The 26,010-nt window shown below is 39.0% G+C and overlaps 1 protein-coding gene across 1 annotated transcript in view; it reads right to left on the bottom strand.

Moving 5' to 3' along the window:
* The window catches only part of LOC134101637 (cation channel sperm-associated auxiliary subunit gamma-like), a 67,600-nt gene that overhangs the window by 22,756 nt on the left and 18,834 nt on the right, over positions 1-26,010 (bottom strand). The window lies entirely within an intron of this gene.

Below are 26,010 nucleotides of genomic sequence, written 5' to 3'. Positions count from 1 at the left end.
ATAAAAGTCCTCACTGCAATAATACACTATTAAATCATTTAACCATTGAAACTACTCAACTATTTAACTGTTCAACCATTCCAACTGTCAGTTATCATCAACTATGCCTCCAGTCAACTACATGAAACCTCCATGTACCTAGCAACCAACATAGCAACCATTAAAATTAAGCGTTTATGACCGTTTCCATAGCAACCAACATGATTTTACTACAGTAACTTCTTTATTCCTGATAGTGGCCACCATAGATACCCCATCAACAAATGTTTCAAAATAAAAGTCCTCACTAGCAAGTTAGCATGGTTAGCATTGTTAGCATAGTTAGCATTTTTAGCATAACTGCTAGAAATGGTTAGCTAAGTTAGCTAATCAACCTGGTTAGCATTGTTAACATAGTTAGCATAGTTAGCATTTTTAGCATAACTGTTAGAAATGATTAGCTAAGTTAGCTAATCAGCCTGGTTAGCATTGTTAGCATTTTTAACATAACTGCTAGAAATCATTAGTTCAGTTAGAACTGTAATGTTTAAGCTTTAAACTGTCTAACTTCACACTATCAGCTTTCTTTAAACTATGCAACCACCATGTTTACCCTAGCTACACCTTAGTAACTATATCTACATTATCTACTGTATCTATACATTTTTGCATTTTCATGCACTCGTAATTTCCCTGGAATTACATTCTCTAGTTCTTATTATCTATATTATAGTCTTCAGTCACTTTTTGTGCGTTCAATTCAGCTTCAACCGTTCGACGTAGAAACTTCATTCAAACTGCGCTGCGTAGGTCTTACTTAGGTGACTTCAGCTATGTAATTTTCAACTTTGAAAACGTTATCGTTTAATTTATATGAATTTTTTAAAACATTTTTTCTCCCATAGACTTAACATTGGATTATGACATCACAATGAAGTCGTTAAGCAATTAGAATCTTAAGCCAGGTGTTCAAAGTCACCTATCAGCAACTCTCTGTCTCAGGCTTTCTGGCTCTCTTAAGACTACATATCCTGTTCAACTGTTTCCTCTACCCACAACTGTTTCAAAATAAAAGTCCTCACCATTTTTGCATTTTCATGCACTCGTAATTTCCTTGGAATTACATCTCTAGCTATTCTTCAGACACTTTTTGTGCGTTCAATTCAGCTTCAACCGTTCGACGTAGAAACTTCATTCAAACTGCGCTGCGTAGGTCTTACTTAGGTGACTTCAGCTATGTAATTTTCAACGTTGTAACTTTTATACTTTTTGAACTATTAAATAAAAACTATTAAAATTTCCCCATAGACTTAACATTGGATTATGACATCATAGTAGGGCAATTAGAATGTTATGCCAGGTGGCCAGCCCCACCTGCAGCAGCTCTGTCTCTCTCAGGCTTTAAGCAGAGATGGTTTATAAAGCGAGACGATTCATATGAGGGTAAATTCTGGTTTCATTGTGACGCAACTGCCACTCCCATTTAGGAGGCAAACGGGAGCATCAACGGCACCTGCTTCTGCTGATTCTACACCGTTCTAAACCGATTATCTCGTCACTGATCACGCCCCTTTAGGAGGCGGAAGTGGTGCCATTTCATTCCATTGAAAACCCCCTTTATGACTCATCTTAGTAACTATACGATCTTTGCTTTAACCCTCTAACCGCCCAAGGCGCCGTACGGCGACAAGCAACATCACTGATTAAAACAGACGGTAGATCCGAGTAGGGTGACAAATCGCCTTTGTACTCTCCACCACTAGTTGGCAGACATCCAGAGCTTCGATTCAAGCCCAAATTCGAGTAAAAAAGTTTTCAGGAAGTGCCTGTATTACTCTCGAGAAACAAAAAAAAAAAGACGCATTTCCTGTTTATAACGCGGAAGTGAAATGCACGATCGCTATGCACAAATTGAAGCAGAAAAACGGCAAATGTTAAAAAACAAAGTCGTGTGTTATGAAGTCTTGGGTCTGCCATTCACCTACTCTGATTCTGAAGGAGAATATCTGCCTTTTGGAGATTATGATCGGTCGTTCATTGGCAGTGACAGTCAAGATGCGTCTGTGAATGGAGGTGGGTCTTTGCGTGTGTACGTCAATGTTTACCTGCAGCAATGTTGACCAAAGGGTTCAAATAAGCATGGTGTGCTTGTTGCCAGTGATAATCATGATGATAGTGTCTGTAATTGTCATGGTACAGACAGCAGGTCTAGTAAAAATAGGGCTCTGAAGAACTACAAAGTCATCCGCGATAGGAACTGATTTGACCAGGCTACTTTATTATATAGTAACATAGGGATTGTGGTGATACTAATAGTTTACTATTGTTGGTTTACATGTGGCTGTGGTCCTGTTTGTTTGTTATGTCGGAGAAATTACAAAAATCAAAGTAAAACTGCTCAAATGTGTTCAACAATCAGTATTTACTGAAATGTGCATAATTTGACGCTATTGCCATCCTGTGACGTCATAATATGCAAATTAGATTAGTAAATTTACTCCCTTCATAAACTTTAGTTCATACTCAATGATTTTCACATTTACAGTAGGACTTTATCTCTGACCACTTTCAAGCCATGGCCTTTTGAATTTTTTATGCAAAAATCCAAAAAAACCCGGGCGGTTAGAGGGTTAAGCATACAATCTCTCTGTTTAGACTACATATCCTGTAAACTGTTTCCTCTGTCCACAACTGTTTCAAAATAAAAGTCCTCACTGCAATAATACACTATTAAATCATTTAACCATTGAAACTACTCAACTATTTAACTGTTCAACCATTCAAACTGTCAGTTATCATCAACTATGCCTCCAGTCAACTATATGAAACCTCCATGTACCTAGCAACCAACATGGCAACCATTAAAATTAAGCATTTATGACAGTTTCCATAGCAACCAACATGATTATACTGCAGTAACTTCTTTATTCCTGATTGTGGCCACCATGGATACCCTAGCAACAACTGTTTCAAAATAAAAGTCCTCACTAGCAAGTTAGCATGGTTAGCATTGTTAGCATAACTGCTAGAAATCATTAGCTAAGTTAGCTAGTCAACCTGGTTAGCATTGTTAGCATAGTTGACATTGTTAGCATAGTTAGCATATCAAGTTAGCTAATCAACCTGGTTAGCATTGGTAAACATATCTACATGATTTATCTGTACATTTTTGCATTTTCATGCACTCGTAATTTCCCTGGAAATACATTCTCTAGTTATGTAACGTTTTTGTGCGTGCAATTCAGCTTCAACGGTTTAACGTAGAAACTTCATTCAAACTGCGCTGCGTAGGTCTTACTCAGGTGACTTTAGCTATGTATTTTTCAACTTTGTAACTTTTATACTTTTTCACCTATTAAATAAAAACTATTAAAATTCCCCCCATAGACTTAACATTACGATTATGACATCATGCGTCTATTTGGGACTCGGCTATTGTTTGAAGTTTTACGGTATTATAGCAGTGAGGACTTTTATTATGAAACAGTTGTGGACAGAGGAAACAGTTAAGATATGTAGTCTTCTGAGAGATTGTATGCTTAAAGCCTGAGAAAATGACTTGCCATGATGTCATAATGAGCAATGTTAAGTCTATGGGGGAAATTGTAATAGTTTTTAACTAATAGTTTAAAAAGTATAAAAGTTGCAAAGTTGAAAAGTCATAGCACACATGTCCTAAGTAAGATCTACGTAACACAGTTTGAATGAAGTTTCTACGTTAAACGGTTCAAGCTGAATTGCATGCGTTAGAAGAATAATAATAAAAAGTTGAAGTTGAAGCCTAGGAAGAACAGTACAGTGCATTTTCATGCACTGTAATAATAATAAGAAGAAGACTTTGGAAGAACAGTACAGTGCATTTTCATGCACTGTAACTAGAAAATGTAATTCCATGGAAGGAATTACCATTGCATGTAAATGTAAAAAGGTTGCTGTGTAAAACATTGTATTAGTTAAGAAGACAACATACTGTATGACACAATTAGAACCCCATTAGAATTGTCTGAACCCGATAAGAGGCAGCGATGAGAGGCAGCGGTCAGTGGCTTCTAGTGGATCCCCAGGATGGAGTACTGTCGTGAGAAATGGAAAGCCGGCTACAGGCCGGCCTAAAGCGAAGGCAAAGGCTGCCGCCTCTACAGCCATGCATGGGCACACTTCCACGTCTGCGGTGCGTAAAAGATCTGGTCCCGCACCCATTATCGGCACTGGAACTGTGAGTACAATTAAAACCGTGAAGACTAAAATAGTCAATGTATTTGCGACAAAATTTTCTCCAGACCTTGATGCAGTTACACTTGCTGACTATCTTAAAAGTAAGCTCAACAGAATCGTTACCTGTCAGAAAATAGACAATGCACGCAGCAGGGTTGGCTCTTTTAAAGTCACTGCTGAGTGTAAAGATGTTGCCGAAATGTATGACCCTGAACTATGGCCTGAAGGAGCTCTGATAAGGCGTTATTATGAGCCACGCAATGTACTCACTGCGGTGAGTGTCACATAGTCGCCATGGATACGTCAATTCGGGTGATATCTTTCAACTGCCGTGGCCTACGGCTCGGGCAGAGTGTTGGAGATAAGGCTCGGCGTTCTGTCGTGGATGGTCTGCTGGCAGAATGTGACGTTCTACACTCTTAATCCAAACTTTCTTGGTGTGGGAGAGTCAACAACTGACCTCAGCAAAGCTATTGTCAGAGGCAGAATCTCAGGGGGGGTGGCTGTTCTCTGGGACAAAAAGCTTGATGCTGTGATAAAGCCAATTAGGCTTGGGGTTGACTGGTGTATTGGGTTACAATATACTTATAAATGTAACAATTTGATTGTTTTAAATGTCTATACTCCATACGAGTCCAGTGAAAATGAGGTTGAGTATCTCAATAGGCTGGCTTTTATTAATACTTTTATTCAAGATAATAGCAGCTGTTGTGTGTATGTTGTCGGGGACATGAACTCTGATATCACTGACACCAGGTCATCATTTGCTCATCATCTGACTTGCTTCTGTGAGGATAATAACTTTACTCTATCAAGTAAAGTATTGTTACCTGCTGATAGTTATACATACATAAGTGAAGCGTGGCACACTACATCATGGCTTGACCATTGTTTCAGTACAGCAGATGGACATGCTGCCATTGAGAAAATGGACATTAAATATGGAGTAACATTAACAGACCATATACCTTTGGCCTTCACTATTAATGTTGCAGAATTGCCATCTATAAATATCAATATTAATGATGTTGGGGGTAATGTCTCTACTAAAATAGACTGGTCAACTCTTTCTGGTGATGACCTGGTAACATACTATGCAAACACAGACCAACACCTGAATAATGTCTATCTCCCCAGAGAAGCCATTTTATGTAAGGACGTTCACTGTCAAAATGAAAACCACAAGGCTGACCTTTGTAAAATGTATGATGCTGTAGTAGCAGCTCTGTATGAGGGTGGAAAACCACTTGCTAAAAACAAGAGAACCAGGGCAATTAACATAAGACCTGGATGGCTTGAACATGTGGCCCCATACCAGACTGAAGCCCGGGAAAAGTATAATCTCTGGGTCCTGGCTGGGAGGCCTCGGCAGGGCCCAGAGCTTGAGTGTAAAAAACAGGCTAATGCCAGATACAAGTATGCTATTCGTTTTATATCTAGAAATGAGCAAGCCATGAGGGCTGACTCTTTGGCTAGTAAAATGATGGAAAACAATATCAATGGCTTTTGGAAAGAGGTGCGGTCCCTCAATAACTGTAAGTCTTCCCTCCCCTGTACTATTGAAGGAGTCTCTGGTGAAGAGAACATTGCTGAAGTATGGAGAAAACATTTCAGTTCTCTTTTTAATTGCTTACAACACGACCCGTATGTAGAGGATTCTGTTTCCCAAGATGAATCAATGACAATACTGGCACATGAGGTGTATGAGGCAATACAAAAATTGTCCAACAGTAAAGCATGTGGCATGGATTTCATAAGTGCAGAACACCTGAAACATGCCAGTCAGAGGCTCTCTCTTCTCCTTGCTATCAACTTCACTGGACTGATGATACACGGCATATTGCCAGATTCCATGTTATCCATTCTGCTTGTGCCAGTCATCAAGGACAAAACTGGAAAGATCGGCTGCCTGGACAATTATCGACCTATTGCACTGGCCAGTATTCTGTCAAAAGTTATGGAAAGAATCCTCCTTGACAGAGTAAATGTATATGTCTCTTCCCTTGACAATCAGTTTGGGTTCAAGCCAAAGCATGGCACAGATGTGTGTATTTATGCTCTTAAAGAGATAGTGAACTTGTATAAATCCAAAAATTCTACTGTTTTAATGTGTTTTATAGATGCTTCTAAAGCGTTTGACCGTGTGAATCACAAAAAACGTTTTATTAAGTTAAGACAAGGAGGAGTGCCTGGCTACATTGTGAGGGTACTTGCCTATTGGTACGCTCACCAGAAAATGCACATCAAATGGGGGGGTAGTATTTCGGACCCTTTTAGTGTGACCAATGGGGTTAGGCAGGGTGGCATTCTGTCCCCTGTTTTATTTAATCTTTACATGGATGAGCTGTCTAGAAGATTAAATGGATGTAATACAGGCTGTATGATTGGTGGTGTACTAGTCAATCATCTGATGTATGCAGATGACCTTGTGACATTAAGTCCCAGCAGTGCGGGGCTGCAACAGCTACTTAAGGTATGTTCTGAATATGGTTTACAATTTGACATAAAATATAATTCCAGCAAAAGCGCTATTCTAATATGTAGAACTAAGCAGGATAAAAGCCTCACATTTCCTGTGTTTAGACTGTCAAATAATCCTCTTGAGGTTTGCAAAAAGATAAAATACCTTGGACACTGGATTACAGAGGATATGAGTGATGATGATGACATATACAGGCAGCGCTGTAAACTATATGTACAGGCAAACACTATAGCCCGTAAATTTACATCTTGCTCCAATCAAGTCAAAGTGTCTCTGTTCAAGGCATACTGCACACCACTTTACACTGCTCACCTCTGGTTCACTTATAAAAAGGCCAGCATGCAAAAGTTACAAGTTGCATATAATGATGCTTTAAGAATACTACTCAGGGTTCCCAGAGGAGGGAGTGCTAGCCAGATGTTTGTATCTGTAGGAGTAAGCACACTTCATGCACTTTTAAGAAACCTAATGTATAAGTTTTCACTGCGCCTGGATGAGTCTCCCAACAATATCATGGTGGCACTCTCAAATCCACTTATGAGTAGCACAAGGTACACATCCAGACTGAGAGCGCACTGGAGAAAATGCCTGTATACATTTGAATGATTGTTTGTCTATAATGTATTATCATTGTTAATATGTATTTGTAATGTCTGTCTTGTGTAAATTTGGACATGTGTCTGGCAAATAAATAAACTGAATTGAATTAGAATAGATGAACTAGAAATGCAATTCCAAGGAATTACCAGTGCATGAAAATGCAAGAAAAAATTAGATTTGATTTAGATAGAGTTGATAGTGTTAAGGTAGACAGTTTAAAGCTTAAACATTCCTGTTCTAACTTAACTAATAATTTCTAACCGGTATGTTAAAATGTTCACTATGCTAACAATGATAACCAGGTTGATTGGTTTACTTTGCTAATGATTTATAACAGTTATGGTAAAAATGCTAACAATGCTACCTATGTCAACAATGCTATCAGGGTTGATCAGCTAATTTAGTTGATGATTTCTAACAGTTATGCTAAAAAATGCTAACTATGCTAACCAGGTTGATTAGCTAACTTAACTGATGATTTTTAGCAGTTATGCTAAAAATGCTAATTATGCTTACAATGCTAATTATGCTAACTAGCTAACTTGCTAGTGAGGACTTTTATTTTGAAACATTTTTGTTAGGGTATCCATGGTTGCCACTATCAGGAATAAAGAAGTTACAGTAGTATAATCATGTTGGTTGCTATGGAAACATCATAAACGTTTAATTTTAATGGTTGCTATGTTGGTTGCTAGGTACATGGAGGTTGACTGGAGGCATAGTTGAAGATAACTGACAGTTGGAGTGGTTGAACAGTTAAATAGTTGAGTAGTTATAATGGTTAAATGATTTAATAGTGTATTATTGCAGTGAGGACTTTTATTTTGAAACAGTTGTGGACAGAAGAAACAGTTTAACAGGATACGTAGTCTTCAGAGAGATTGTATGCTTAAAGCCTGAGAGAGAGAGAGAGCTGCTGCAGGTGGGGCTGGCCACCTGGCATAAGATTCTAATTGCTTAACGACCCGATTGTGATGTCATAGAGGCCTATGTTAAGTCTATGGGGAAATTTGTAATAGTTTTTAATTTATAGTTTAAAAAGTATAAAAGTTACAAAGTTGAAAAGTCATAGCACACATGTCCTATATAAGACCGACGTAACACAGTTTGAATGAAGTTTCTACGTCAAACGGTTCAAGCTGAATTGCGTGCGTTAGAAGAAGAACTAGAAATGCAATTCCAAGGAATTACCAGTGCATGAAAATGCAAAAATAGATAGGTAATGTAGATATGGTTACTAAGGTGTAGCTAGGGTAAACATGGTGGTTGCATAGTTTACAGAGAGTTGATAGTGTGAAGGTAGACAGTTTAAAGATGAAACATTCCAGTTCTAACTTAACTAATGATTTCTATTCATGTTAAAATGTTGATTAGCTAACTTAGCTAATGATTTCTAGCAGTTACGTTAAAAATGCTAATTATGCTAGCAATGCTAACTTTACTTACAATGCTAACCAGGTTGATTAGCTAACTTAACCGATGATTTCTAGCAGTAATGCTAAAAATGCTAACTATGCTAAATTTGCTAACAATGCTAACTAGGTTGATTAGCTAACTTAGTTGATGATTTTTTGCAGTTATGCTAAAAATGCTAACTATGCTAACAATGCTAACTATGCTAACCATGCTAACTAGCTAACTTGCTAGTGAGGACTTTTATTTTGAAACATTTGTTGCTAGGGTATCCATGGTGGCCACTATCAGGAAACAAGAAGTTACAGTAGTATAATCATGTTGGTTGCTATGGAAACGGTCATAAACACTTAATTTTAATGGTTGCTATGTTGGTTGCTAGGTACATGGAGGTTTCATGTAGTTGACTGGAGGCATAGTGGATGATAACTGACAGTTGGAATGGTTGAACAGTTCAATAGTTGAGTAGTTTCAATGGTTAAATGATTTAATAGTGTATTATTGCAGTGAGGACTTTTATTTTGAAACAGTTGTGGACAGAGGAAACAGTTTAACAGGATATGTGTAGTCTTTTGAGAGACTGTATGCTTAAAGCCAGAGAAACTGACAGTTGGTGCCCAGGTGGCCGGCCACCTGGCGTAAGATTCTAATTGCTGCCGTGATGTCATAATGAGCAATGTTAAGTCTATGGGGGAAATGGTAATAGTTTTTAACTAATAGTTTAAAAAGTATAAAAGTTACAAAGTTGAAAAATACAAAGCACATATGGCATAAGCAAGACCTACGCAACAAAGTTTGAATGAAGTTTCTACGTTAAACGGTTGAAGCTGAATTGCGAGCGTTAGAAGAAGAAGTTTAACTAGAAATGCAATTCCAAGGAATTACCAGTGCATAAAAATGCAAAAATAGATAATGTAGATATGGTTACTAAGGTGTAGCTAGGGTAAACATGGTGGTTGCATAGTTTACAGAGAGTTGATAGTGTGAAGGTAGACAGTTTAAAGATGAAACATTCCAGTTCTAACTTAACTAATGATTTCTATTCATGTTAAAATGTTGATTAGCTAACTTAGCCAATGATTTCTAGAAGTTACGCTAAAAATGCTAATTATGCTAGCAATGCTAACTTTACTAACAATGCTAACCAGGTTGATTAGCTAACTTAACCGATGATTTCTAGCAGTAATGCTAAAAATGCTAACTATGCTAACAATGCTAAATATGCTAACAATGCTAACCAGGTTGATTAGATAACTTAGTTGATGATTTTTTGCAGTTATGCTAAAAAATGCTAACTATGCTAACAATGCTAACCATGCTAACTAGCTAACTTGCTAGTGAGGACTTTTATTTTGAAACATTTGTTGCTAGGGTATCCATGGTGGCCACTATCAGGAAACAAGAAGTTACTGCAGTATAATCATGTTGGTTGCTATGGAAACGGTCATAAACACTTAATTTTAATGGTTGCTATGTTGGTTGCTAGGTACATGGAGGTTTCTTGTAGTTGACTGGAGGCATAGTGGATGATAACTGACAGTTGGAATGGTTGAACAGTTCAATAGTTGAGTAGTTTCAATGGTTAAATGATTTAATAGTGTATTATTGCAGTGAGGACTTTTATTTTGAAACAGTTGTGGACAGAGGAAACAGTTAACAGGATATGTAGTCTTCTGAGAGACTGTATGCTTAAAGCCAGAGAAACTGACAGTTGGTGCCCAGGTGGCCGGCCACCTGGCGTAAGATTCTAATTGCTGCCGTGATGTCATAATGAGCAATGTTAAGTCTATGGGGGAAATTGTAATAGTTTTTAACTAATAGTTTAAAAAGTATAAAAGTTACAAAGTTGAAAAATACAAAGCACACATCGCGTAAGTAAGACCTACGCGACATAGTTTGAATGGAGTTTCTACGTTAAGTGGTTGAAGCTGAATTGCGTGCGTTAGAAGAAGAACTAGAAATGCAATTCCAAGGAATTACCAGTGCATGAAATGCAAAAATAGATAGATAATGTAGATATGGTTACTAGGGTGTAGCTAGGGTAAACATGGTGGTTGCATAGTTTACAGAGAGTTGATAGTGTGAAGGTAGACAGTTTAAAGCTGAAACATTCCCAGTTCTAACTTAACTAATGATTACTATTCATGTTAAAATGTTAACTATGGTAACAATGATAACCAGGTTGAGTGGTTAACTTAGCTACTGATTTCATGCAGTAATGGTAAAAATGTTAATTATGCTAACTATGATCACAGTGCTAACCAGGTTGATTAGCTAACTTAGCTAAAGATTTCTAGCAGTTATGTTAAAAATGCTACCTATGCTAGCAATGCTAACTATGGTAACAATGCTAACTTAAACTAACAATGCTAACCAGGTTGATTAGCTAACTTAACTGATGATTTCTAGCAATAATGCTAAAAATGCTAACTATGCTAACAATGCTAAAATTGCTAACAATGCTAACCAGGTTGATTAACTAACTTAGTTGATGTTTTTTTGCAGTTATGTTAAAAATGCTAACAATGCTAACTATGCTAACCATGCTAACTTGCTAGTGATGACTTTTATTTTGAATTATTTGTTGCTAGGGTATCCATGGTGGCCACTATCAGGAAACAAGAAGTTACTGCGGTATAATCATGTTGGTTGCTATGGAAACGGTCATAAACGCTTAATTTTAATGGTTGCTATGTTGTTTGCTAGGTACATGGAGGTTTCATGTAGTTGACTGGAGGCATAGTTGATGATAACTGACAGTTGGAATGGTTGAACAGTTAAATAGTTGAGTAGTTTCAATGGTTAAATAAATGATTTAATAGTGTATTATTGCAGTGAGGACTTTTATTTTGAAACAGTTGTGGACAGAGGAAACAGTTAACAGGATATGTAGTCTTCAGAGAGATTGTATGCTTAAAGCCAGAGAAACTGACAGTTGATACAGGTGTAATCAATTTAACTGGCTAGTCTAAAGAGAGCCAGAGTGAATGGTTACAGCCTGAGACAGAGTAAATAATTTAAAAGTTGAATGTAGATAGTCTAATTAATGTTGATAGACAGAGAGTTTAATGGATGTTGATAGACAGTTTAATGGGTGGATGAGTGAATGGTCTGAAGAAGATGACTGGATAGAAAGTTGGATGGAATGTGCCTCATATTCTTGTAGAATGGAGAGACACAGCTCTCTACTGAGAGTAGTGGATACAGATACAGGTGTAATCAATTTAACTGGCTAGTCTTAAAGGGATAATCCGGAGTGAAATGCACTTTAGATCAATTTTTCGGACTATTGGGAGTACATACGTTGAGTTGACACCAAAATCATGTCATTCGGATGTATTTTGAGAAAGTTCGAGTTCACCGTTTTTAGCCAAAACTCGTTAGCCTGTAAGTGACCGGGGCAGGTCCTTTCGCCACTACAAAACGCTATTTTTATACCTCTTCTACTGTTCCAAACAACACTACACTTACGTGGTAGTGAGTAGAGGGTCCCTAAAGTCAAACCGAAGTATCCCCACGTCTTTATGTGGTCGGATAGAGAGTCCAGAATGAATTTAATCGAGTCAGTACCCTCCGGAAATGTTAGTAAAGTGTTGTTGAAGCGTTGCGCAGCTGCCGCAGTGACATTTCCGGAAGGTACTGACTCGATTAAATTCATTCTGGACTCTCTATCCGACCACATAAAGACGTGGGGATACTTCGGTTTGGCTTTAGGGACCCTCTACTCACTACCACGTAAGTGTAGTGTTGTTTGGAACAGTAGAAGAGGTATAAAAATAGCGTTTTGTAGCGGCGAAAGGACACGCCCCGGTCACTTCCAGGCTAACGAGTTTTGGCTAAAAACGGTGAGCTCGAACTTTCTCAAAATACATCCGAATGACATGATTTTGGTGTCAACTCAACGTATGTACCCCCAATAGTCCGAAAAATTTATCTAAAGTGCATTTCACTCCGGATTATCCCTTTAAGAGAGCCAGAGTGTAAAGCCTGAGACAGAGTAGATTGTTTGAAAGTTGAATGTAGATCATCTAATTGATGTTGATAGGCAGACTGTTTAGAATGGGTGGATTAGTGAATGGTTTGAAGAAGATGAATGGATAGAAAGTTGGATGGAATTAGGAAGACTTAGGAAGGCTAGTGAGGACTTTTATTTTGAAACATTTATTGCTAGGGTATCCACGGTGGCCACTATCAAGAAACAAGAAGTTACTGCAGTATAATCATGTTGGTTGCTATGGAAACGGAGGTTTCATGTAGTTGACTGGAGGCATAGTTGATGATAACTGACAGTTGGAATGGTTGAACAGTTAAATAGTTGAGTAGTTTCAATGGTTAAATGATTTAATAGTGTATTATTACAGTGAGGACTTTTATTTTGAAACAGTTGTGGACAGAGGAAACAGTAACAGGATATGTAGTCTTCAGAGAGACTGTATGCTTAAAGCCTGAGAGAAACTGACAGTTGGTGCCCAGGTGGCCGGCCACCTGGCGTAAGATTCTAATTGCTGCCGTGATGTCATAATGAGCAATGTTAAGTCTATGGGGGAAATTGTAATAGTTTTTAACTAATAGTTTAAAAAGTATAAAAGTTACAAAGTTGAAAAATACTTTGCCCACATCGCGTAACTAAGACCTACGCGACATAGTTTGAATGGAGTTTCTACGTGAAGCGGTTAAAGCTGAATTGCGTGCGTTAGAAGAAGAATAATAAGAAGAAGTTGAAGACTAGGAAGAACAGTACAGTGCATTTTCATGCACTGTAATAATAAGAAGTTGAAGCCTAGGAAGAACAGTACAGTGCATTTTCATGCACTGTAATAACTAGAGAATGTAATTCCAAGGAAATTACGAGTGCATGAAAATGCAAAAATTTACAGATAAATCATGTAGATATGGTTAAGGTGTTGCTAGGGTAGACATGGTGGTTTCATAGTTTTTGAAAGTTGATAGTGCTAAAATAGACAGTTTAAAATTGAATTAGCTAACCTGATTACCAGATTAGCTAACTATGCTAACAATGTTAACCATGCTAACTATGCTAACGAGGTTGATTAGCTAACTTAGTTGATGATTTCTAGCAGTTAATGCTAAAAATGCTAACTATGCTAACTATATTAACAATGCTAACCAGGTTGATTAGCTAACTTAACTGATGATTTCTAGCAGTTATGCTAAAAATGCTAACTATGCTAACAATGCTAACCAGGTTGATTAGCTAACTTAGTTAATCATTTCTAGCAGTTATGCTAAAAATGCTAACTATGCTAACAATGCTAACTAGCTAACTTGCTAATGAGGACTTTTATTTTGAAACATTTGTTGCTAGGGTATCCATGATGGCCACTATCAGAAATAAAGAAGTTACTGTAGTAAAATCATGTTGGTTGCTATGGAAACGGTCATAAACGCTTAATTTGAATGGTTGCTATGTTGGTTGCTAGGTATGTGGAGGTTTCATGTAGTTGACTGGAGGCATAGGTGATGATAACTGACAGTTGGAATGGTTGAACAGTTAAATAGTTGAGTATTTTCAATGGTTAAATGATTTAATAGTGTATTATTGCAGTGAGGACTTTTATTTTGAAACAGTTGTGGACAGAGGAAACAGTTAACAGGATATGTAGTCTTAATGAGATTGTATGCTTAAAGCCTGAGAGAGAGAGAGAGAGCTGCTGCAGCTGGACTGGCCACCTGGCATAAGATTCTAATTGCCCTATTATGATGTCATAATCGTAATGTTAAGTCTATGGGGGGAATTTTAATAGTTTTTATTTAAAGGTTGGGTACGGAATTAGCAAAACGGACGGCAGAGTTTGAACATATACAACCTCAAGTCCCGCCCTCCATGCACGAGCGACAATTCAAATGCGCAGCGCGAGAGCGAGCCAGGCTAAATGAAATGCCATCCTGGCGTCTACAGCACTATGAGCTCTAGTCTCCATACAATCACTCACATCAACTTCCCCAATTACATTCTTTATTCACCTCCAAAGGGTTGTAGTACATATGGTTCAGTAGCCATAGGTGTGTATATTTGAACAGAATCTGGTTTGTTCTTACCAGGGCGATTATCTCCTGAAATATCCGAGTTTAGTGCTGCCCCGTTGGTTCGCCTATTCCACCGTAGCTCCAAGCTGTTAAGTTTCGATTTCATGTTTACAGCACTCTTCGTGTCATCGTAAAATGTAATTTTTGCTACATAGCTTATTTATTGTGTGGGTGATTGAGTTTCCGTAGGTATCCGCTGCCTTAGTTAGTTTGTATAGAAATGAAGTGACACATACAACAAGAGGGGAACATGGACGTGCAGCAGCAGGCAGTTGGTTTCGTTTCAGCACTGACTCGCGGTCACCAGCTTTCGAAAGGGTCGCGCGCGGTGGGGAGGGGGAGTAGGAAGAGGAGTAAGACGTTAGATTGACGATCGAGCTGTGAAATGATGGTATGGGGTGAGGAATTCTATTGGCTGGAGTTTTTCGAGCCCTGCCCGTTCCGCAGATGATTGACGTGTTTAATTTCCATTTCAGTGCTTCCAACTTAGTGGCTATAAGTGGGTTAGGAATAGGATTTCAAGTGATTTTGCAAAAATGGCCAACAAAGCTAATTCCATACCCTACCTTTAATAGTTCAAAAAGTATAAAAGTTACAAAGTTGAAAAATACATAGCTGAAGTCACCTAAGTAAGACCTATGCAGCGCAGTTTGAATGAAGTTTCTACGTTAAACGGTTCAAGCTGAATAGCACGCACAAAAACGTTAGAAGAAAAATAAGAAGAAGAAGAAGTCGGATAACAGTAGAGTGCATTTTCATGCACTCTAATAATAATAAGAATAGGAAGAACAGTACAGTGCATTTTCATGCACTGTAATAAGAAGAAGAAAAAGAAGAAGAAGCCTAGGAAGAACAGTACAGTGCATTTTCATGCAGTGTAATAACAATAACCCAATTACAGTTCCACTGAAATTACTTGGAAACCCACATTTAAAAAGTGATTCATGAAAATGCATTACAATTGTGGATAGTATTTTGGAAAATAACTCTTCATTTTTTAAAATAATAGACTGAAATAAAGTTGCCAACTTCAAACAAGTTGCCAGCGCTGACACTTTGTTTAGTAGCCCTAGGCCTACTGAAGTTCACCGAATGATGCTATGCAGCAACAGGTAGGCTGAGGAAATGATAGCAAATATAACGTTAGCTAGCTTGCTAACAACAAACATGATGGCAATGATGAGAATGATAACAATGTAGCTTGTAGCCTACTGTACAAACGACTGTGAGAAGAAGGCTTAAACCTAAATGGTAGCCTACAACTGGCATGTCTATCAGGTTGGACGCTAAGTTACAGAGCTGCCAACTTTTAAAAAAACCTTGGAGTGAGATTCTGTCGGGTGTGACCAAAAGTTTTTACCGCACTCGTCGCAATACCAAAATTATTGTTTCGATCCCGATACTAAGTCAAGAATTGTGATTTCGATACTTTTTTCGATGCTTTTTTAAAAACAATTTTAGTGTATTTGGTGATTTAATCAGTAACCTAATATTGAATATAGTAGCCATCTGAGATTCTGCTCAACCCTCCACACACAGAGAAAATGAGTCATATGTTTCTATATCATATATTTTGGAATTAATAACTGTACATATTTTGTTGATAATGTAATATTTTATATCTGCATAACTATTAGTAGCTAAAAGTCACTCGTGTACTGATTTCAAGACTTACACTATACTCAGGACTATTTTTAAATGGTGTGGCCTACAGCAGGTCTAACTGAGTGTGCACTAGCGTTTTGGCTGAGTGACAGGCAGGATCCCTTCGTTGAAAACGGTGGTCAACGGTAGCTCAACAGGTTAGCTTAGTGGTTAGTTAGCGAGCCAGTCCAGTGCTTCAGATTATATTCAGTGGTTTATTTAGCCCAAGTATGTTCAAGTGGCATACACACAACAATCCGTTTCAATGTTTTTATGTTGACAACAAGTCATGTTGTACAGAAACACCATAGTAGTTAATATCAGTGTGCTAGCTATCTCGTTGCTACGTGTTTTCAATCTGTTCTAATGGGTCAACAAGCTAACAAGCTAACTCTACCGTTCGAGAGCTAACGTTAAACTACAATGATCTGTGTGTCCTGAACACATTTATGTCGCACATAAACAATAAACCGTATCAAAATAAACCATTAAAAGTGGTCAAGAAACCTTAATTCACATTAAATATTTCCAGTTATGACCCCGGGGGCCGCCGCCATTGTTTTCAGATTTTTTTGTTACTCCCGCCTCTGTGTACAACGCAGGCTTCTGATTTGCTCTGGGCGGTCCAAATTTGCATAAAGTTCGGAGATCGCCAACTTTGATTCGCCCCATGAGGCGAATTCGCTTCATTTCGCCCTACCGGGGCGAATTTCGCTTCCCTGTTCATTTTCAATGGGCGCAAGGCGAAATTTAACTTGTGTGGAAACCCACCGTAAGTGTGTGACCACACCTCCTGGGCGAAATCTAAGCAGGCGATTTTCGCGTGGTGACAAGCTCTGTGGAAACCCAGCGTTAGTGGTGTGTGTAATTAAGTGCCTGTCGCTTTCTTTTAGGTCTATGGGTTTTACGCGAGTGAAATAAAAGATGCATGACAAGGATATGTGGATGCAATTAATTTTGCTTTCTGTGTCATTAGATAAAATACATGTTCAAAACACTAACAAGTCGAAGAAAGTCTTTCAGGGATCATATAAGAGATGAGTGTCTTGCAATGTTCCTTTATGATTTTAGTGAGCACTATGATTTAGCTCTCTCCAGAAGTTATTTATCCACACGTTCCAGCAAACAAAACAGTTTGTTTGCAAGTTAGTCTAAAGTTAACATGTAGGCTATTTTCTCCCGCGGGTGTCTCCTTCTTCTGTCTCAAACTTGGATGTCTATGCAACGAATAGGGTTATCCTACTGTGCAGTGGCGCTTCTTAGCACCATATACCGTTGGGGAGTTTTAACACTAGAAGCGCCGGGCCGTTCTGACCCACTTATACCTAGAAGCGCCGCGCCCCGGTCATTTGACCGCTTTGACGACCTACTAGAAGCGCCGTGCTGGTGTGAACTACTTAAAGCGCGGTGAGGCGGTCAAATGACCGCTGAGTCCTTAGACTGGGACGCTGTCACTTACACATAATGATAGCTAGATGGCGCTTCGTGCACGAATCAAATCGTTTGGTCATAGATTCAGTTTGCACTAAGCCATGTCTCATTCGTGTCAAACCGTGTTGATAGTCTGTGGTTGTTTCATTATGACATACAGCACGTTTGAGGTAGGCTATCTGTTCATTTATTTGTGTTGTTTTAGGTAAAAACTCTGGAAGAGTTCTTGAACAAACCTTAAGCAAACTTGACTTTCAACTTTTTCGTAGTATTTTTTTTATATATAGCCTATTTCGTTTTTAATAAATATGAATAGGCTATTCGTTTTTAATATTTTGGAGATTGTTATAAAGGTCAATATCACACACGGTAGTTTGAGTGCAGTTAATCTACGAATAGGCTATAACATTCAGTTATCGGCTGAAAATAATCAAGTCGTTGCACCTAGTCATAAAGGTAGGCTACCGTCAGAACGATCCAAAAAAAGTGCTGAAACGTTGACCATTGTGATTCAAAATCGACTTGCCTATTGCTGTGACGGATAACAGTTTTGTTTTGGAGTCGTGGGAGAGAGAAGTAGCGGGCTTCTGCGATGTTTTCCGAAGGAAGAGTGCTTTGGAAGGCTAATAATAAGGTTAATAATTCCTCCCAATAATATCAAGCTTTACACATGCAGTTTAATAAAAACAACTATCTAATCGTAAATTGTTTTTGAACGACAGTTGTAACTGGCAGCTTTAGACCTTTAGACACTCCTTTTAGGGGAGTCTAACAACAAAGTCTACCTCCCTGCCCTCACTGAAGTTTCGCTTGCCGTGAATGTTTTGGCTAAAACCTCGAATTTCAGCTGAAAATATTTTTTACACACGACTGTGTAAAAATATTGTAGGGATCTTGTAGGGTCTAGCTACCTCGGAGGGGGGGAGATAGAGAGAGCAGCTATGCAGGCATAGGCGCGAGAATTAAAAATGATGAGTGAAAGATATTATCCGTTTGGGAATGTGTAGGCTATGTTTCGATGTCTGCTGAAAAAAAAGCTATAGGCCTATTGTTTCTACAATGTAGGCCTACACTACTTCTATGTGAATTCGTGATTTGGGATTTTAATTATTTGAGAAGGCAAAGCGGTAGCCCAATGGTTAGAGCTTCAGCCCCTACACCCAAGAGTTGCTGGTTCGACCCCCGACCTGAGTATGGCAGAAGTCCTTTTGAGCAAGGCATCAATAAAGTATTCTATTATTTTCTATTCACACAATTTCACGCACGCTGGCGTTTTCGAACATTCTGAAACGCGCATATGCGATGAAACATGATTGCGCATTCTTCCACGAGTTACATGTAAACAACAAACCAGCCTACAGCTGCAGGGGGCAGAGAGAGGGGGTGGGGGTGGGGAGGCAGTTGTCTACGCTACAGTGATGTCTGTAGCCTAAGATCATGTCCACACGAAGCGAACTGGTTAGACGTGTATGGTTAGACGTGGCTGCAGCCACCAAAGTTTTCATGGCTGATAATGGCTTTAGTTGCCACTTCATGTCTACAGAACATGCAACTGAGTCCTGTGTAGCCTATCGTAGCAACGAGCACAATACTGATGTGGTGTATCCAGTGGGAATCGTTTATAGGCTATCGTTTATTTTTCGCGTGTGTCTCTATGATATTGTAACGTTCTGTGTTAATGATAAGACAGTTTATCACAAACCAGAACTTTTAATAATGACTGTTGTTGGCCACAGCCACGCCACAAGAACTTCTTTGCATACACCAGGGGTATTCAATTAAAATTTGAGCAGCCTGAACTAGGGGTGTCACGATTCTCCAAATCCTCCGATTTTAAAGCCACGATTCGATTCGATTTTCGATCTTTTTTTATTAATGCATTCCTTGTGTCATTATTATTATTATTATATTCATTTTTATTTTTTGCCCTCTTCCTATTCTGTTTCAGGGGGCTTTTATTTTGAAAGCAATTTTTATTTTGAAACCGTTCCATCCGTGAGGTTGTAAACAAAAAATAAACGTCAAACATAGACATGTGAACATAGTGAAATGAAGCAACACAGAATGATACTTTGAATGTTTGTGCACACTCCGAAGACACTCTGAAGAGACCCAAGGTTAGTGTTAATGGGATAAGTACTTATCAATGTGCATTTTAAGCCTTAAAGTCATTTTGAACTGTAGGCTAACTAAATCGTTTTTTTACTTGCTAAGTTGAGAAGGCTAAATTGGTGTTAAGCTAACTGACGTGAATGAACGCAAAAATGCTTCCACACCCGTGATTTCAGAGTAACAAGAGGTTGATGTGCATTTTTTAACTGGCTGCAGCCTAAAATTAGAGGAGTGTTGATGCTGCACGTGTGTGGTTTTGCGTTTTGGGCATACATGCTGGACGTCACGTTGGGGGTGTGGCTGCATCGTCGATTCTACTTTTCAGTTCGAAGTTCGAGATTGAGATGTAATTTCGATCGATTTCGATTTAAAATCGAGATCGTGACACCCTTAGCCTGAACTTATGGCCTATATTTCAAGTAGCCTAGGCCTAATGTAAAACATTCCGAATCTTTTGAATAAAATAAAAGTGGATCTTTAAGAAAAAAAAATACCTTTGCATGCTGCGTTCTACATCCTCTGCTAATAGTTCAGATTTTCTTGTTGTTGAAGCTGACAATGGGATCTTTAAAGGTCCCAGAGAATGGAAATATTTTTTTTCTTGGTTTTCATGAATTATGAGAGGTTGTGCATAAACAAAGAGCTATCATGAACATGAGGCATGGTTGTGCCCTCCTTCATATGGAAATCTTGAACTTAGAAATAGACACTAAAAAACGGGCGATTCAGCAAAACTGCTTGCTTGTGATGTCAGACCTCGCAAAGCCATTGAAGTTCAATTGGGGTTGCCAAAGAGGGCGCCATTTAGTCAAACAGACCATTTCAATACCCAGCCTAAATATATGGTTTTAATTAGTCTTGTAAAATTGCAATTGAGTTTATTTTTTTTAAATCAAAGTTGAATATATACTATTTTAACATCAGAGAACACAGTGCAATACTCAATTCATCCATTCTCTGGGACCTTTAACGTTTCTGCAGCCGCATTCAGCACTCATTCACAGCTGTCCCATCGCTAAATGCTCTCTTGTGTTGCACCAAAATCCACGCAATCTTTAACGAACACTAATTTGCCTGTAAATGCATGCGTGATCACACGAGTAGACCTGTCATAGTGGGCTTTCAATTTGATAATTATTAGCCTACTCCGCCGAGGAGGAGAGTATGTTTTCATCGGGGGTTGCGTTTGTTTGTCTGTTTGTCTGTTCGGAGTGCTTTTCAAGTGTTAATTGCCCTCACGGACTTCTGCGCGTACCTTTCCTCAAACGACCGTGTTTGATCTCATAGTGACGCTAATGTCGCTACAGTTTCACAGCACATATTCACAGCAGAACGAACGTATTGGTCCGTCCATTCATCTTTAAAAGTTCGGTTTTTTTCTAATTTTTGAGCAAGCCATTTTCTCTCATCTCCTCTCTCTCCCACTAGGCATATTCTCTGTTGCTGAAAGGTAAACAATCGAGTTGATTGGCTTGGCTACGGACGATGCTCTTTGATGATATTAGGCTGACAATTTCAATGGGTCCGGACAGAACCGTCACTGGATCCGGACCGCGGTCCGCCATTTGGTGATGCCTGGCCATACACAGAGAGTAGGAGCCTAACTCACACACGTCTCCTCGTAATCTACCCACTGATTTTTCCCTAAAACACACATATCACCCCCCGGAAGGGGGTGGCACCCCAACCATTGGCCCACAGAGCCCAACAACTAACACTTTTAAGAACTTAAGACACGCTACATTACAATTATTTTTAGATGCAAAAAGTCTAACTGGCTTGGCCAAAGTTGGCGGCTCAATTTGGATTAAGAATGATTGGCTGGCGAAATTATTTTTTGTTAATGGTAAACAGTATTGTGATTCATCCGTTTATTTCAGATAGTTTGTTATTAAAAACCATTAACAAAAAATAATTGTTCGTCGACGTTGAAAAACGGTCAATGAATTCAGTCAAAATTAGTTAGTATATTTCGCTCCTGCCGAGTTGTGAACCCGGGTCTCTGGCGTAGTAGACAGGGGTGTTAACGCTGCGCCACTTGACATTTTTAATATTGAATAGGTGTACGTAACTTACTCAGTCCAGCAAATATGTAAGAAAATGCTTAGACCTATACATTAGTCTGAGCTTTAAAAGATAGCCTACAAATAGAAGATAAGATATACAACTATGAATGTACGTAGGCATACGCGCCCTACGTACATAAATAGGCTACGACAAAAAAAAATTTTTTACACATGTAGGCCTGCCTAATAGAACAACGTCACAGCGTTTTCAAAACAAACTCGCATTTTACCACTGTAAATCGCCTCCATAGACTATGCCATGTAAATGAAAAATAGTTATTAAAATAAATCACATATACATATTGCACATATAAACTATATGTTTTATGGTAAAATATTATTCTCATGCCCGACTGACAGGAAACCCTTGCGACATCTGCTGTGAGAAAAGAGAATAGCAGCCTGGACAAACATGGCCGAACGCGAGACAACATAGTGTTGTCACATAAGTGAGCGCAAAATAGCTCTAAACTAGCTTGTACCGGTGTGCTTTTGATCATGTAAAAATTTTGGGTGACAAAACACGCGTATTTAGGAAAAGTCGTGAACGTAGGGTCCTGGTATTGAATCGAGTGAAAAGATTTTTTTTTTTTTTTGTAATCACTGCGGTCAAATGACCCGGCAGTTCTAGGTATATCTAGGTCAAACCTACACGGCGCTTCTAGTAATACGCGTCAGCGGTCAAATGACCGGCGCTTGGCGCTTCTAGTGTTAAAAGAAATAAACAAGTCTCAGCCCAAAATCAGATTTAGTTTTGCGTGAGAAAATGGATGTATGGCATGAGTGCGTGTGTAAACAGGCAAAATCGTGTGTCACACACCGAAAGCGTGAGAGTTGGCAGCTCTGAAGTTAAGACTGCCGTGGCTAGAAGCTAACGTTAAATTTGATTGTCGTTAGCTATAGTGCTTACGTTAGGGTTTGATTGTCTAACTATGGTCTAACTATTAGGTGTCCCCACACAACGTCACCTAGAGCTAACCGGTTACTGTAACGAAGCAAGATAGGAGTGGGCTACTGCAGGAGACAAGACTCTCTGCAAGATTCTTTGCTACAGCTGTAGCTTAATGAGCACTACGTAACAATCCATTTCTGCCGCCAAAGCGTCTCAACGTTAAGTCTATGGGATTTTTGAACTCTTTTATCGTAAATATCTCAAAAAGTATAAAGTTCACAAATGTGAAAAATCATAGAACAAATCTCCGTTTCAAGACCTTTGTAGGAGTGCTTGAATGACGTCAAACGGTTCAGTGGTTCTAGAGCCTTTGATCGTTGATTTTGGTCAGAAGATAAGAAGAACAGTGATAACAGTACATTGCATTTACATGCAATGTAATAATAATAATAAGAAGAAGACTTGGAATAACAGTATAGTGCATTTTCATGCACTTTAATAATAAGAAGAAGTTGAAAAAGACTAGGAAGAACAGTACAGTGCATTTTCATGCACTGTAATAATAAGAAGTCCAGGAAGAACAGTACAGTGCATTTTCATGCACTGTAATAATAATAATGTATTGTTATTAGACTAAAAGTAAGGCAGTAGGCTATGCTAATACCACGGAGGAAATAAATGACACATGACTTAAACATCATGATTAGTTTATTATGCCCTAGGCCAACATAAATAAGAGCAAAACTACCCAGTAGCATACAAACTACACTTCAAACAATGATTGCATGCAGATTTAAAACTTGTACACGCTCACTCAGGACAGATTTGTGATTTGCAGACAAGTTAATTGTAGACAGACGAAGACAGACAGATTTTGATATCAAACAAGCCTTACATTTCGGTGCCGCCTGCACGCGTGTGTGTGAAATTAGAGTGGGAGAGAGAGGCATATGTTACAGCGACCGGAGCGATGTGAATGTTTTGTATACATCATCATTTCTCACTATTCCCTCAAACTGTCTCTGTATGTCGTCCTGACCCCAAATTTCCAGCAGTACTTTAGTTGTGTTTAATGTCCATATCGGTCTTCCCCCATTGCTAGCTACTGGAATGATCATTTATTGTCTATGGGAATTGGCAGCAAAAGCTACACCTAACCTTAGCGGCAAAACATCTTTTTTGCCAGCGGGATGTCTAGGGTCGCACCGCTAAGGCCAAGGCTGCGTTCGGTACCAAGTCAGCCTGTCCAATCAGAACGCTCTATCTGTGTATGGAGTCCTTGAGCCCGCCTTAGATAGTAGAACAACCCAGCACATTTACATTCATGTCTATGCCAGCCCTTCGCATTGCATATGAACGCACGGGGGCACCTTCAGCCTCCAATATTGATGTCATAAGGCTTGACCATGCATCCTCGTTCGACGAGATGGGTGTGAGACCGTTTTGCAACAACCATAGAGAACAACGAAAGATGGATGAGGCTAACGAAGCGCACTTGTTTGAATCAGCTTTGGAAGAGTTAGACTTGGGCTTTTCTTTGAAGGTTGAGCAGAAAGAAGCACTCAAGTCATTAGTTTTAAAGAAGGATGTATTTGCCGTTTTGCCGACCGCAGGCTTCAGCTCTGTGAATGGACCAACTCCAGACTATAAATTTCTGTATACGTGATTTCAGAATGTTGGTAAACAATGGCCTGAATGGGCCAAAAATACTTCCGGGTGGCAGAACGCGAGTTGCTTCCATTGATTTGCTACTGTAAACGTAGTTAAAACATTGTTATTGATCAAGTAGTTAACGAAAACGTGTTGTGGCAACAGTTACATGACGAAAACCTGTTGTGTTTAGGGTTGTGCCGCCAGATATTCAGCAAATTCAGTAAGGTTTTATCGGTTTCCATCAGAAACAACATCCAGCGGAGACTGCGGACTAGGTGAGGAGGGTAAGAGGACGTCAACAAAATTAGAGAGAAGATTTCAGAATGTTGGTAAACAATGGCCTGAATGGGCCAAAAATACTTCCGGGTGGCAGAACGCGAGTTGCTTCCATTGATTTGCTACTGTAAACGTAGTTAAAACATTGTTATTGATCAAGTAGTTAACGAAAACGTGTTGTGGCAACAGTTACATGACGAAAACCTGTTGTGTTTAGGGTTGTGCCGCCAGATATTCAGCTAGATATAGAGCTAGGCCTACTCTCAAGCAGGTGGCGAGCTACTGGTAGCCTGTTTAAATGAACATATAAGATCAGTGTTTTATACTATAGCCTACTGGCTAGGTCTAATAAAGAAATCTTACATCATGTAGCTTAGATGAACTTGCTTGCTTGTTTCATGACATGATAACTGGCTATTTAAATTGTAATACAGTACAGAAATGATGTGAAATTGCTGTGAACTCTGGCCTAAAACTACATTGTAAAGAACTTGGCGACTTAATGTTGATATAAACTTTCAGTTTTCCCCCATTTGTGATTCTCTTCCCTGCCTCATAGTTTCAATGTTTTTTTTATTGTAGTTGGATGATGACCAAATGCCAGAGGCCACGGAGGAGGACAATGAGGACCAAGAAGGTGAGGATGAGGTACCCAGCGAGCCCAGTGAACCTTCCACCAACCCAACACTTCCACTTGTGGTCCAGGAGCAAAGTTCAAGAGGAACGGCACGCAATAAAGCAAGGGCTACAAAAGGCAAGGCATGTGACTTGGAGGCAGAGAAGGTGGAAATTTTAAGATCAGTGTCTCAAACCATGCTTGGGACCAGACAGGATGTGGACGAGGCATTCGGTCGGCAAGTGGCCTGTGAATTGAAGCAAGTGCAGGACCAATTTTCTAGGATGCAACTACGAAGAAATATCATGCAGATGATATATGATGTTCAGGAGAGTGAGCACAGAGCAGCACGCTATCCTCAGGCATCTTGGCAAGGAAACCCTACAGCACAACACCACAACTCAAATATGCCACAACGACAGTACACAGAATTATAAGAACAAATTTACTTTATGTAAATAACATGCATTACCTGTTGTTTTTTTTTGTGTTAAGTGTTATTTACAAATGATTACACAAACATTTGAATACAGTTAATGTTTTTTACAGTATACAGTATTTTGTGTTATTTACAAATGATTAG

This window comes from Sardina pilchardus, chromosome 15 (genome assembly GCF_963854185.1).
Source record: "Sardina pilchardus chromosome 15, fSarPil1.1, whole genome shotgun sequence".
Taxonomy (NCBI): domain Eukaryota; kingdom Metazoa; phylum Chordata; class Actinopteri; order Clupeiformes; family Clupeidae; genus Sardina; species Sardina pilchardus.
Note: the sequence above shows the minus strand (reverse complement) of the source record. Positions and strands in the feature narration are given on the sequence as shown.